This window comes from Protopterus annectens, chromosome 5.part1 (assembly GCF_019279795.1).
Source record: "Protopterus annectens isolate FY-2018-M chromosome 5.part1, PAN1.0, whole genome shotgun sequence".
Classification (NCBI taxonomy): domain Eukaryota; kingdom Metazoa; phylum Chordata; order Ceratodontiformes; family Protopteridae; genus Protopterus; species Protopterus annectens.
In genome coordinates, this window is record NC_056736.1 from 410,532,967 (window position 1) to 410,547,413 (window position 14,447).

Here is a 14,447-nt window from a genome sequence, read left to right on the forward strand (position 1 = left end):
TCACTAAGGCCAAAAACACAGACTTATTGCACCCTGGCAATATCTTAAGATGCCTTCTAAATAGTTTAAAACATGACTTATCAGGACCATTTGAGTCGCTTTTCAACTATAACCACAAAACAGGTTTTGTGCCATAAGACTAGAGGGCTCTAACCATTACCCCACTTTACAAGGGTGGACCATCAGTTGACCCTGGAAACTACAGACCCATTAGTCTGACTAGTCTAATATGCATAGCCATGAAATGAATTATCATGAAAATGATCAACAAAGACATAGGCACATTCAGACACTGGACTCAACTCAGTTTGGCTTTGCCAAGGGAAGGTCATGCCTACTAAACCTGGTGCACTTCTTTGAGAAGTTAACCAAGGCAATGGATGAGGGGAAAACAATGCATACTTCCCAAATGGACCTGGCTAAGGTATTCATTACAATACCCCATTTGGGTGTAGTCGAGAAAGTCACCAAACTTGCCATAAAACTTGCCATAAACCCCGACATAATTCACTGCATTGCCAGCTGGCTCACAGACAGATCCAAGGAACACAGGATTGGTGAGACCACCTCCACTAAGAGACCAGTCACTAGCGGGGTAACTCAGAGTTTTATGCTGGGACTGCTACTATTTAGCATCTACTTCTTGGAGGTAAAGGCTAATGTCAAGGGCCTCTGACTGACCAAGTTTGCAAATGACTCCAAATTAGGCGCTATCATAGAGTCGCTCCAGGACACAAACCTCTTACATGAGGGTCTAATACAACCAAATGACATTTGCCAAAGTCACGGACTAAAACTCAATGTCAAGAAATGTATTATAGCACTTTTTGGGAAAAGTACCACCCAGGCTAATTACTCCATCAATAAGACACCCATAAGTGTTAACCCAGTAGTCGTGGATCTGGGAACATATGTAGACAGTAATCGGGCCATTGACCAACATGTGGCCATGAAAATCATTCTATGTCACCCAGCTTCTAGGTAAGGGCATGGCATCCAGGTCCAAGGAAGTCATAGTGCCACTTTATTTGGCCCTTATCAGATCCATTATTGGGTATAATGACCCCTTTGGCTGGACCTAACCAAACATATACAACAGCTGGAATGCCCACAAAGGTTCCATACCAGAAGTATCTAGGGTATAAACACATTGTCCCATATGCATCATATGTTAAAAGTCCTATCTCCATACTATCTCCTACAGGTTACTGAAAAGTGATATATGCCTGGCATACAAGGCATCCTCAGATTCAGCTCTGATGGACCTTTTGCACATCTGCAAAATGAACATCATCAGAACCAGAAGATCCAAGGATTTAAATTTTGCTTGTGGCATAAATAAGACATGTTGGTGAGACAAGAATTCCTACTGCTCTGGAATAGGCTCTTCATCCATGGGAGGCAGAATATATCCCTAACCATACTTAAGAGCAACCTTGACAAATGGATGGGAAATCAGAAATTCACTCAGAGTCTGGCCCCCATGTTCTGATAGACAGAGGCAGACAGTAATGCCCAAACTAACATTACCTCTAGAAACTTCCTAATTAGCATACCCCATCCTGATAAACACCCATGATTCATATGGACACAATTGGGTTGTATTGTACGGCTAGGCTTATAAAGGCCTAGTATATACCCATGAACCTATTATATATTACCCCCAATGAGAATAATGGATCATACCATAGATAATTTGAGGGGACCCATGCATAGGATAAAGCATTTAGGAGCTGCCTCTGTCCATTAGTAGTACAGGGGGCAGTCCTGGGGTTTGTGTATCCCATCCAGTGATCCAAGCTGCACTTAAATATGGACAGGGATAAACTTTGTTTTATGTTGGTGGGGAGTCTGTTCCAGACCAGCGATATACCCGTCCCTCCAAACTGTTCTGTTAATGCTGCACAAGAGGTTTAGATACCTAGACCAAGTATTTCTGATGCCATTTAACTTGCTGATGTGTACCAAATCCATTAGTACTGAGTTAGAGGATGCCTTGTATGTCAGACACAGGTCCCCTCCTAGCAGTCTGTAGGATACTAAGTATACTGACAGGGCTTTGAGTCAGTCCATGTAGGACATATTGTTTAAGACTTGACTGCAGTGGTGGTGTTGCGGTAGCGTTGTTGCCTCACAGTAAGACGTCCTGTTCGATTCTCAGCTAGAGCGTCTTCTGTGTGGAGACATGCATGAATGGGCGTACCTTCGTTGAAGGTTGTGCGTCGGGGCTGGCAACTCGGCATGTAAAAATCTATTGCCAATCATTAGCAGACAGGAGTTCCACTGTGGCGACCCCTAACCAGGAAAAGCCAAAAGACACAACAACCACCACCCCCTTTAGTAAGTTGTCGCTGTAGGTGTTTCAGTTGTTGTATGCGTCTGGAGAGTGACATGCCAAAGAGGGCATTATATTTAATTATTGGCCTAATGATGGCTGAATAAGAGGGAAATCATCAATAGAGTTAGAAACAATGTTTGTTTATAAGCTGTGCAATATAGAAGGACTTTCTTACAACAATGGACACGTCGGTCAAAAGTTAGGTCACTCCCCAAATCCTGAACAATCGGGTCAGCTTAAGTCCGACTAGACACAGGTCCTTTTTCAGTGGAGGCCTGGGGAGAAAATCTCCACTTTTACTTAATACATCATAGAACAATGTACAATATGACACAATACAAAATAATCCAAAAAGAATAACAAAGTAATACAAAAATATTCCAAAAGAATACAAGGCAATACAAAAGAGCGAGAAAGAATGCAATTACATGAAAAAGTAATAGTAGTTTGCAATCAACAATGTCATGGATTACAAGTGCTCTGGAAAATACTGTGAGGTTATAATAATTCATTATGATTTTGATCTGTGATGTTAGCAAGCCAGTTGGAGATAGAAAAATACACAAATCATATCTCAGGAGAGGTAATTGTGCTTGAATGTAATACAGAAGGAAGTTCCAGTTTCAGAGTCATAGTGAAGACATTCATGAGGGGTTGCTATCTTCTGAGAAAGGGAAAATGGGCTATCCTGTAGGGTTACAGGGAAAGAGCCATGAATTTGAAGGATGTGTTTTCAGTAGCTTTTTGAATTGTGGGATTGAGCAGTTGGAAGTAAGAGAGATTGGGAGTTTATTCCATAATGAAATATAGTGTGATTCACCGGCTGCGTTGCTTGCTTTGGAGACATGTAGGAGGGATTTGTTGGAAGAGTGGAGGTATCTAGGGGAGTTGTATGGCTGTAAGAGGTTGTGGAGAGCAGGAGTTCTATCGGGGTGATAAGATGGTTTTGTGAGCGAAGGTAAGTTGGTTAAAGTGTAGTAGTTGTGGAAGTTCAAGCCAGTTTAGTTTTCTAAGTGAGGTGCAGTGATGGGGTCTATATGAAGCACCAGTTGCAAATTTGGCTATCTTATTATAGCAAGATTCAAGTGTGGTAAGGTTGGCCTTACGGAGGTTTGTAAGTACTGAGGAAGCATATAGGACAGTAGATAGGAGGTGTGTTTGGGCAATACTGGCTTTAGTGTTATCGGTTAGGAATTTATTGTTCCTGAAGAGAAGACTGACTTTCTTGTGGATTTTTTAATGGTTTGGGCAATATGTATATCAAACTTCAAAATAATGTCTATTTCTACACCTAGCAGTTTTGTGTGGGTTGAAGGGGCAATGATGGTTTTATTTTTGGATAAGATGCTGAAAGGCAGGGAGGGGCTTTTGACTGGAGGAGAGGGGGGATTTGCCTGGATGGAAGAAAAGAGGTTTTGTTTTGTTTAGGTTAAGGATGAGGTGGGAGTTAGTGAGACAAATGTCAGCCAATAGGAAAGATTCCTGGGTGTAATTGTGGAGTGTTTGGAGAGAGGAAGTTGAGCAAATAAGACGAATTGTCAGTATATTGGACTATGGTGGCGTGAAGACGGCAATGGGGCAGGGATTTGTTAACTCAGTGGCGTTACCTCCTTTGTGTAGGGGTAGAATGTGTGAAATTTTCCACATAGTAGGTATCAGGGCCTCAGTGACTGATCTGTTTATGAGAATGGTTACTGGGTAGGCTATGCCTTCTGCTGCAATTTGTAGAAATTCAGCAGGGAGTTTGTCTGCTGCTAGGGTAGTTGGTTTAAGCCTTTTGAGGAGTTTGTTGATTGTGTTTACAGACACTGGTTGGAATGAAAACTGGTTGGTGGAGGTTTGTGAGACGGCGCTATTTTGGTTTGTGACAGGAGTGGGTGGAGTCATTGGTTGTGGACTGAGACTTTGCGAGGGCTTGAATTGACTCTGTAAATTAAGTATTAAACTGGGTTGCTACATTGTCTGTTTTGTTTGGAGTTGTAGGAGTGGGAGTAGCTGATTTACCTGGGTGTAGTATGCTGTTAACTGCAGCCCAGGATTTTTGTGGATTGTTTTGGTGTTTTATTTGAATATTTTGGTAATAGTTCATAGGTAGGTACTAGGCTATCGGCCCTGGAGCCTATATAAGCCTAACCAAAAAGGCTCCCTGGCTTTCGCCACCCAAGAAAATTACTTTCCTGTGCCCCTATCAAGCAGTGCCACAGAAGTGATACCCGGGGTGAATTTTCTATTTCCCATCCAGTCATCAAGATTTTTCTTAAAGAGGGCCAAAGAGGAGTTTTGCTTGACATGAATGGGTACTTTGTTCCAGAGTATGGGAAGTCTCTGGGACAATAATCTATCCCTCCAGAATGTTCTGTTTATTGTGGTGACAAAGTTTAGGTCCCTGGAGGATGTGGTTCAGAGAGATTGATATTTCTTTAAGTGTAGCATGTCCAACAGCTCTGGGTTTGACATAGCTTTGTATGTTAGGCAGAGATCACCTCTGAGTAGGCGATATATGACGGAGTAGAACTGGAGTTTTTTTAGATGGTCTGCATATGGCATTTGTTTGAGGCCAGTAATCCTCTTAGTGAGGTACTTCTGTGAGCCTTCCAGTTGCTGTAGGTGTCTTGTGAGATACATGCCAAACAGGGTATTGTACTCTATAATGGGTCTGATGAGGGATGAATAGAGAGGAACAATGACCTTTTTTCTAGAAGAGAAGCCTTTTATGATGAGGTGTGCCAGGCAGAAGGATTTCCTGACTACTGCGGTGATGTGGTTATCAAAGGAGAGACTATTGTCCACCTGTGTCCTGAGGTCTCATCACACTTTCAGTGTTTAATGAGTTATTGCCTATGTGGTAGTTCATGGGTAATGAGTTTTTCCCAAAGGGGATGACAATGCACTTCTTGGCATTCAGCTTTGAAACCAAGCATCTGTCTATGTGAGGCCCATTTGTAGAATATCTACATCATTAGGTGAGTCTATTATGGCTCCCAGTTTGCAGTCATCTATGAACTTTGTTAGCCAAAGAACTTCTGTGTTTGGCATCTACTTTTCTGAAGTGCAGGCTAACAGGAGAGGAACCAGGACCAAACCCTGTGGTACTCCACTCATCATTGGTCTGAAGTTGGACTTGGAGTCGGCTGCTTTTACTGTGTGGATTCTGTCAGTAAGCCAGTTGGCAACCCATCTTGTGACATAGGGATTTATTCCCAATTTAGTGAGTTTAGCTAGAATTCCAGAGTGGGGGATGGTATCGAAAGCCTTGGCGAGGTCAAGATAGGCTGTGTGCACTACCTTGCCCTCGTCTACGGCTCTAGTGACTGCTTCAAAGAAGTCAGTCGGGTTTAGTAGACATGATCTACCTTTTACAAACCCAAACTGAGTGGGATCCAGGGTTTGGAGGTTACCTAGGTCATTATTTATAAGCTTCAAGATGATACGTTCCATGGCCTTGCAGACCAGACTAGTCAGGGTAATGGGGCGGTAGTTTCTGAGGTCTGTGGTGGCACCCCCTTTGTGGAGTGGGATAACCGTTGCTGTGCACCATTCAGTAGGCACATAGCCTGAGGTGAGGCTATGACTGAACATGGTGCTTAGGTGGGGTGCCAGTTTGAACTGTAGTTCGTGCAGTATGCAGCCTGGGATGTTGTCTGGTCCCATGGATGCTGTGTTCTTGGCTTTGGAGAGTGCAGTCTTTACTTGTTCATCCATGATTACAGGGGCTTTGCATTCTTCCAGTATTAAGATGGGCCCTTTGAAGAGCGAGAGGGGGATAAAATTAGCACTGATCCTATCTGCCCAGATGTTGGCAATATTGGTTGGTTCTGTATATTTAGTGCCATTGTGCTGTAGCTCAGAGCAGACCTGAGTGTTGCCACTGAGATTCTTGACATAGCTGTAGAATGCTTTGTGGTTGCCTTTGGAAACTGTGGCGATTTTATTTTCATAACTGGCTTTGGAGGATTTTATGAGGGATCTCAGCTTTTTGCTGAGGCTGACCAGGGAGTTCCTCCAATCTTGGGATTTTACTCTTTTTTTGCAACAGCTTCTTTCTTCTGTTGTAGAGTTTGTTTATGGCAGGGGACCACCAGATTGGCTTCCTTTTTTTTGGAGGATAGCATCTTGGTTCTGTTGGGGATGGTACAATCCATGCACTCGTGTATGTGCTTATACAGTGCAATTGTGTACGATTCAGCAGTTGTACCTCTATGTTCTGTCTGCATGGGTGTCATGAAATTTGCCACTTCTGTCTTGAGAAGCATGAAGTTGGCTTTGGAGTAGTTTTTGATGGTGGTTTCCTTAATGGGGGTGGGATATGGATGTCTAGGGTGATTAGCTTGTGGTCAGATCTGATCCGCGAGGAGTTGACCTCTGGTGTGGAACTCTGGTTACCCATATTGGTAATGACCAGGTCCAGGATATTGCTGCCCCTGGTGGAGGTGTGGACAAGCTGATCCAAGGTGTTAGAATTTATGAATTCCAGAAAATGTTGAGCGAATGAGGTGGCACAGGAGTAGTTTTCCCAGTTGATGGTGGGGTAGTTGAAATCACCCATAACTAAGGCATTGGGTTGTACCCTTAATATTTTCCAGTATCTTAAGAAATGAAGAGTGGGAATCCTGGGGCATGGTGGGGGATCTGTAACAAGCTACAACCTGGATTGCAGTCTTGCCCATTGTTAGTTGCAATTGGATAATTTCAGATGCATTATGTTGAGCAACTAGTCTGGAGGTGTGGCTATCCTTAATGAATATGGACATGCCTCCATCTTTAGTGTTTCAGTCCAGGTTAGGTGTCTGATAGGTGTGGTATGAATTATAGCCTGGCAATGCAGGGTGCTCTCTGGAGCCTTGAACCAGGTCTCTCTCACTGCACAGATGTCGATGTTCTCCATTTTAAGGAGTGCCTCGAGTGAGTGCATTTTGAGGTTTTAAACTTCTAGCATTGACTAGCATTACCCTCAGAGTTTGCTTGTTTGTACCTGTTATGGTGGTGAATTTAGCATTTAAACCTTGCCTAAAAAAGGCACTATATGGGTGACAATAGCCTTAGCCAGTATCCGGAATCCCAGGGGCAACAGGTGCCGGCCATCTCTGGCAAAGAATCGTGGTCTGTCGACCATGTCGTCCCAGGCAGGCAGATACTGGATCCCCTTAGAATGACACCAGAAGCTTAGCCAATTTTTGAAGTCAATCATTTTGTCCTTGTACTGTGGAATCATTCTGGGCGATGGCAGGATGCTACTCAGGGATAGGGTCATACCTGCCTGGGCTACAAGATCAGAGAGCTCCTCCATGTCTCTTTTCATGTAGTCCAGGGAGGTACATATCAGGTCATTCACACAAACATGGACAATGACAGAGTAATATTTGTACTTGTTGTGGAGTGACCTTGTATTTGTTGTGGAGTTTATCCCATTTCACTAGTTTTTTGGCTTTATGTAATTCAAGGAATATTTGTTTTGTTATGTGGGATCTGCTTTTATGCAATTGTTCCCAGGTTTTGTTACGGGCCTTAAGTAGAGATCTACATTTTTTGCTTAACCAGGGAACGGTTCATGGTGGTTGAGGATGTTTAAGAAGGTGGAGTTGAAGGAGTTAACTGCTTCATCTAATGGTAGGTGTACAAGTTTCCCAGTTGCAGCTTTTTAGGGAGGAAATGAAGTTGTTGGCATTGAAATTCCTTTTGTCTCTGATTAGATGGTAGGTGCCTTGGTGGATTTGATGGGTTTTAGATCGAAGGAGATAGGTTGGCTGGTGGTCACTTAGGTTGTCAGGGAGACAGCCTGAGTGGGACATTTGGGTTGGGGTGTTGACTAAGTTTCAATCTAATACAGATTGTCTGCCGGAGGTTTTATTGGTCCTAGTAGGAGATGTGATTAGTTGGGTAAACCTGTGTAGGTTAATATGTGATGTTGGATTTGAAGAGAAGCATGTTAGCCAGTCAATGTTGAAATCAATTAAAAAGATTGTTTCTTGAGGAAGGCAATTAGATGCCCAGTGTAGTATGCTTTCGAGTGTTGGAAGATTATTTCCTGGTGGGATGTATCTACCTAGGATGAGGATGCTTATACTTTTATTGGGGTTGTTTTTTAGCTTGGCAAGTATTATTTCTGCATTTTTTTAAGTCAGGGAGTTTTACTTATAACAAACCAAGTGATAGGTGATTTTTAAATAGGATTGCTACACCTCCTCCTTTCTTAATTACCCTGTCTTTACGTAGAATGCTGTATCCTTCTGAGTGATTTCATTACTGTTAATGTTAGGTTTTAGCCTGGTTTCTGTTAATATTGCAACAATGACTTTCCACAGAATACAATAATGCATTACTTGGCATTTAGTTTCAGTCCATGATATTGGCACCAGTTATTTACTTGGGACAGATCTGTTACTTAATTTTGGGATCAAGCTAGTATTAAATGTATGACCAAAAACATTTTTACAAAGATCACAGTTTTTTAGGTTAAAGAGGATTTGTAGCTTTGAAAATATTTATAACTACACATGTATACATCTGATACACAATTTTCTACATAGAAGAAAACATTCTATTATTTAACAGAGGTGAAAAACCATATGAAAGCAATATCAGAAACAGAAGCCCTGAAATATGAAGCTGGCCAAAAAAAAGAGTTCCAAACCAGGATACCAGGTTTGTCACTACATTTGATACCAATACATTTATGACTCAAAAGGTTATTGAAAATATTGGCCCATTTTGATCAGTAATGAGATTGTAAGTTCTAGGATAGTATTCATGGCCATTATGATTAAGTGCAGGGGGTATTGGAGCATGGTGTAGAAACGTAGCTCTGGTGCTATTCACTAACACAAGCATAGCCAAAGCAAATCACTTGGAATATGAATGAAAACATCTTATGCAAATAATGGAATATTGAGTTGCTAATGAGGAATGTGTGGAAAAACTGTGACTTTCTTTAAGTGAAAGCGTACCTTTTTCAGTCCACATTGCAGTCTGCAAAGATACTTGGCTTCTCTGCAAGCCTGATGTGTTCTGCTTTGAGCTGCCTGTTTTGGTCACGTCAAAACCCACTGTGCAAAGTGCTACTTGCTGGCCTAGGAGGAGGATGTATAGGCAAAGGATAATTCATCTAACTTGGCTGAGTAGGAGTTATTGGACATGTTTAGAGTGGACAATGATATAATAAGAGCTTTGGTGAACTTGTATGGCTCACAAATGGGAAATGTCAAAACGTAGATACTAAGCTATGTTTAGCCCTCAATATACTTGCCACAGGACCTTTCACAGATAAACTGGGAACATGTCGGGTATCTCACAGGCTTCTGGCTTGAGAGTACTGTAGTACTTCCTCACTATCCTCTTTGCACATGTGGATGTATTTCCTCGTGTCACCACAGGACTGAAACATTTCCTTGTTTGACTTCTTTGGAATGCCACTATTTCCTGAGGTGCTTGGCATAACAGACTGCACCCATGTTGCTATAAGGGCACCAAATGAATCACTAGGGGACCAGTACCCACAGCTGTCAAAATGGTGAACTGCAAAAAGACTGGCGAGAGTTTGTTCTGATTTAAGAAGTGCTTATGCAAACTAAGCATTGCCACACTTAGGCTCTATGAATTGTATCAAAGCACATATGTTTAAGTGCTTTTATTGGTGTGGCTCAGTTCATACTGCTGTGAGCAAGGTACAAAGTGCTCATGCAGTTGCATAGGCACTGTGCAAGCCTCAGCGTAATGGTGCATTGCAGATGTTTGTGGAAATAATCTGGGCATGCTCATGCCTTTCTGTGCTCAGCAGGTATCTGGCAGGGTGTAAGGGGCCAGACAGTATGATATCACACCCTAGTGGGTGTGGTTCACACTCTAATTGTGTCAACTTCATACTCACTTCTTCATTCATATTTGAATCTGGTACTATCAACATGCAATCTATTAAAGCCCATGGCAGTGTCCCAAAGTAGTCTAAAAAGAGATCAAAATTCTCCTTCACCTGCTGCATGCATCATACCTGCAAAGGTTGGAAAGTGCTGCAGATGGAGGCACCTGAAAAAAAGTCAGAGTTGGAGGATTACCTGACTTCACTGACAGGTATGCTCCATTCTGGAAAGGAATGGTGCCACAGGTATGATGATACCTGCAGAGGTGGAGGGTAAGACCAGGTGGGTTTTCAGAGGAACAGCAAAGTAGGCCAAAGTTGTACAGTAAGTACTTATTTTATTCCATATTAAAGTACTATATAAAATGTGTGTTTGTGTGTGTGTGTATGCATATATAGCTGTTAAACAAATGTTAAATAAAAATAAAATAAAAATAAAATACAAATACGGGTGTGTATAATTTTTTATTAATTCTTCAGAGCTTAGAAAAAAGTATTGTTAATTACAAAGGGTATGCTAAACTGCTGCATGGACATAACACTTGGAAAACTTTATAAGGGTAGGTATATCACATACATTTTGAATTAATTGAGTCATTTTTAATTTTTATTGCAAAATTATACCATTTTTATTGTACTATGATATAAACTGAACTTCAGTATCAAACAATAGTAATATTGTTGCACGTTGTTGATGTTATTAATTATGATGGATTAACACAGTAATCTCTGTCTGGTGAATATTTTAGTTAGAAATGTGTTTTAAAATGTATTACTAACATGTTGTGCTACAAGGATCATTACAAACCTTTCTGTGAGATGTGAAATGGCAATGATAATGTATTGGGGATTTACAGAACTCTTCTCAGGTTCTGCATATGCTACATAGGTTAGATCTAGGCTAACTGCCCTTGTGGGCTATTTTTACCCTAGTCAGTTATCACATATGAGAATCAAACCCTGTACCTTGTGTCTATAAGGTAAATACCTTAACCATTACACCAACCTCCCATATCTAGAAACATCACACACCTCACAGGGGAGGAGGAAGGGGAGAAAGTTAGTGAACTACATATCATACCCAATCTCAAAAGACATGCTCTCGGTGTAAGTGACTTACAATGGTACAAGACTGTTTAGTTAGGCCTGTTTAACAGTCAGTCTACTGAAATCTGGCCTAGTGTTCATAACCTATGCAATAATGCAAAATGCAATTACTTATGTCCTGATCAATTACATACATTTCCTCATGTCATCCTAATGACAAAAACATCTTTTCAATATCATATTGTAAGCATTAATGGCAATAATTAATTCTAGCTTAGGCTGGACATTTGAAATTTGTTTACAGGTACAGTAGCTCCTGCAAGACTCTGGACTTCCTGAAGGTCCTTTGCAGCTATCACTAAACCAACATTCATAGTGCTACTACAGATACATGTTAAACCTGAAAGTTTTCTTTCCAAGTATCTCTACATCAGGAAAGAATGAAAAAATATATTGCATCTGTTTTATTAAAATATTTCTATTGCTAGAACTGTTTTTGAAACATTTTTCTGTTAAGTGCATTATTTTATTCTTTAAATCAATTTGTTCAGCCAGTAGCTTTGGTAAGATAAAGTTACGTGCTGCAGATTTTTCTGTATCTGAAGGTGAAACCATAACTTTTCATTAATGTCTTTCTCTTGACTGTGGTAAAGCCAGTACAGCTGATCAAAAATCGGCTGTTTGAAGATTACTGGCTTTTTCAGTAAGAGGTTGCAATACATTGGGATTCAGGGAATTTGCTCTTTCCCCATTGTAGTCTGACCTCAGGGTTGTATACACAATTAGCAGGAGGTTTGGGGGTGCAGGGAAGCTTGCCCCCTGCAAAAATAGTTGTTTTATTGTTTTGATGGGTAGTGTTTAATCACTTGTTGATTAATGATTTGCTGTTTGGATGATAAGTTATGATTCTTTGAATGCTTCTGGCTTGTTGTATATTTGTTTTGCAAAATTGTCTTGTTATTGCTCTGTTTCATTTTAATTACTATTTATAGCACTGCCTACTGTTTCCTTTTGTTCTTTTTGGATAGTTCTACACCAGCATTTATAATACTGCTGCGGATACATTTTAAACCTGAAAGTGAAAATTTATTTCCAAGTATCTTTGCATCAGGAAAGTAAAACACTACACTGCACATATTTTATTCTAATGTTTGCATCTTGCTGTGCCTTTAAAGCCAGTGTCTCTGTTGTTGTTTCCCCTTTTGTTGAATTTGATCACCAAATTCCCTCACACTCCTCCACTGCTGCTGTTGCCAGTAAGCACAAAAGTATTAACTGAGTAATCTGTTTAAATACGTTTGTCCTCCCGTTGTACTCCATGGATCCACAATACTGAGTACCCATCCAGTCTCCCAGCACTGGTTTGAGCTGACCGCCCTTAGTACAAATTGTCTTTGAAAATTCCTCCTAATCTCATCTCACATGCTTATGCTAGTGAACACCAAGATCAGACTGGGAGGTTTCTCCACTTAGACTGCTAAAGTGGGTGTTAGCCTTCTTTTTTATCTTCCTGCCTACTTAGTGCATAATGCAATATGGAGGAAGTTTACCCCTTTTTCACCATCTTACTTTTAAGGTCTGCAACACTTGCTTTCTACACTGTTTTATACTGTTTTTGCATTTTATTTTCTGTCTTGAGTAAATCTGTTTAGGCAGATGATTTGGCTATCTTGGATTAAGGGATGTCAGCTGGACTAATTGCTGCAGGTCTTTGGTAGAGTAGAGTGTTCGGGCTTCAAATGTTGCCTGTTTTTCATTTTTTTTTTTTGTTTAGTATTTACTGCACAGAGTTTTCTGTTGTTGGTACTGCATACAAGAAAAAACTTCCTTCTCTGTGCTGCTGAAAGGATATCTTCTTCTAGCTCCAATGGGCCACTTATACACTTCTGACCTGCTTAAATGGCTTGCACTGAGTTGTGCAAGTTTTCTCTTAGCTGTGCTATCCATGCAAAGCCCAGATGAGCAGAACTGTGCAGAACTGCTCTGAACTTATCAGTTCAACAACCTTCCCTCCTGGATTATTTTCCCAAACCCCCTTTATCACCTCACATCGTTTCTTCACTCAGCAGCACTGGTCATCATGGAGGGATAACAGACTAACCCACCTGTAATCCAAGCCTTATAGCTCATTGAATCCTAAGGTAGAATTAAGAACTGCCTAATGCTCTCTGAAAATAACTTCTATTTAACTCAAAGGACTATCTGTGAGAGGTTTAAGAACTTAATTAAATAGATGTATCTCCCTCTCAGCCAGTAATATACAGTGGCGTGAACACTGTATTAACCCCACCCCATCCTTCCACACCTATGCAACATCTATATATTGCAAACATAAAACTGTCTTATGCTGATGTTGTTAAAAATCTCTACCTAAGCTTCCTATAACTCCCAAGTCTAGTCATCAGTCTAAACCCTCTAACCTACCCCCCCTGCATGCTCCCAACATACAGCTCATAATGACACTACAGAAACACAGCCACAAAAAGGGGTCATACAACTACCCTACAGAAGCCTTTAAGGTAGCAAAACTAAGTTCACTCGGAAACATTCTGGTTATAAGCAACTCTACAGTTAGATACACATAGCTGAAGTTCAAATGGTAGAGAGTTTGTAATGTAGGTTATTTTCCCAATCTATGCAGTTGGATTAGTTTTCCAATATTGACACTGTAGTGCATCACAAGGAGGAGAGCTGCACTCTTGAGGTTGCCATCCTTCAGATGAAACATTAAATTGTGGCCTCATCTGCCAGAGTTGGTGGAAGTTCAGGTGGATGTAAAGTATCCCATGGCACTTATCGAAAAAATAAGGGAGTTCCCCTGGGACCTGGCCAAAAGTTTCCTAATCAGTATGAATACTGCCTCAGTTCTCCCCTGAAAATAGGTGATTGGCCTAGTGAGACAAACCCAGCCAACAAAGTGTAAATAAATAAATAAAAATAAATAAATAAAAATAAAACATACCCTACTCACCAGGCTGAGAAAAGCACCTCTCAGGTGCCAGGATTGGCCACATCACTAAGGCTCTAAGATACTTTACCCCAGGTACACATCACACTGTCATTACTCACATAGATCTCAACGACTTGGGATGTACCTCCTTGGATCACATGAAAAGGGAAATGATGAAGCTCTTGGAATATGCATCGGAAATGGGTATGAAACTAGTATTATAGCAATAACCCATGCCTGGGTGTGGGTAATGTTGGATT

The 14,447-nt window shown here is 41.0% G+C and overlaps 1 protein-coding gene across 4 annotated transcripts in view; it reads right to left on the bottom strand.

The window, feature by feature from the left end:
- The window catches only part of PHKA2 (phosphorylase kinase regulatory subunit alpha 2), a 1,461,438-nt gene that overhangs the window by 824,721 nt on the left and 622,270 nt on the right, over positions 1–14,447 (bottom strand). The gene's annotated exons all lie outside the window — the stretch shown is intronic.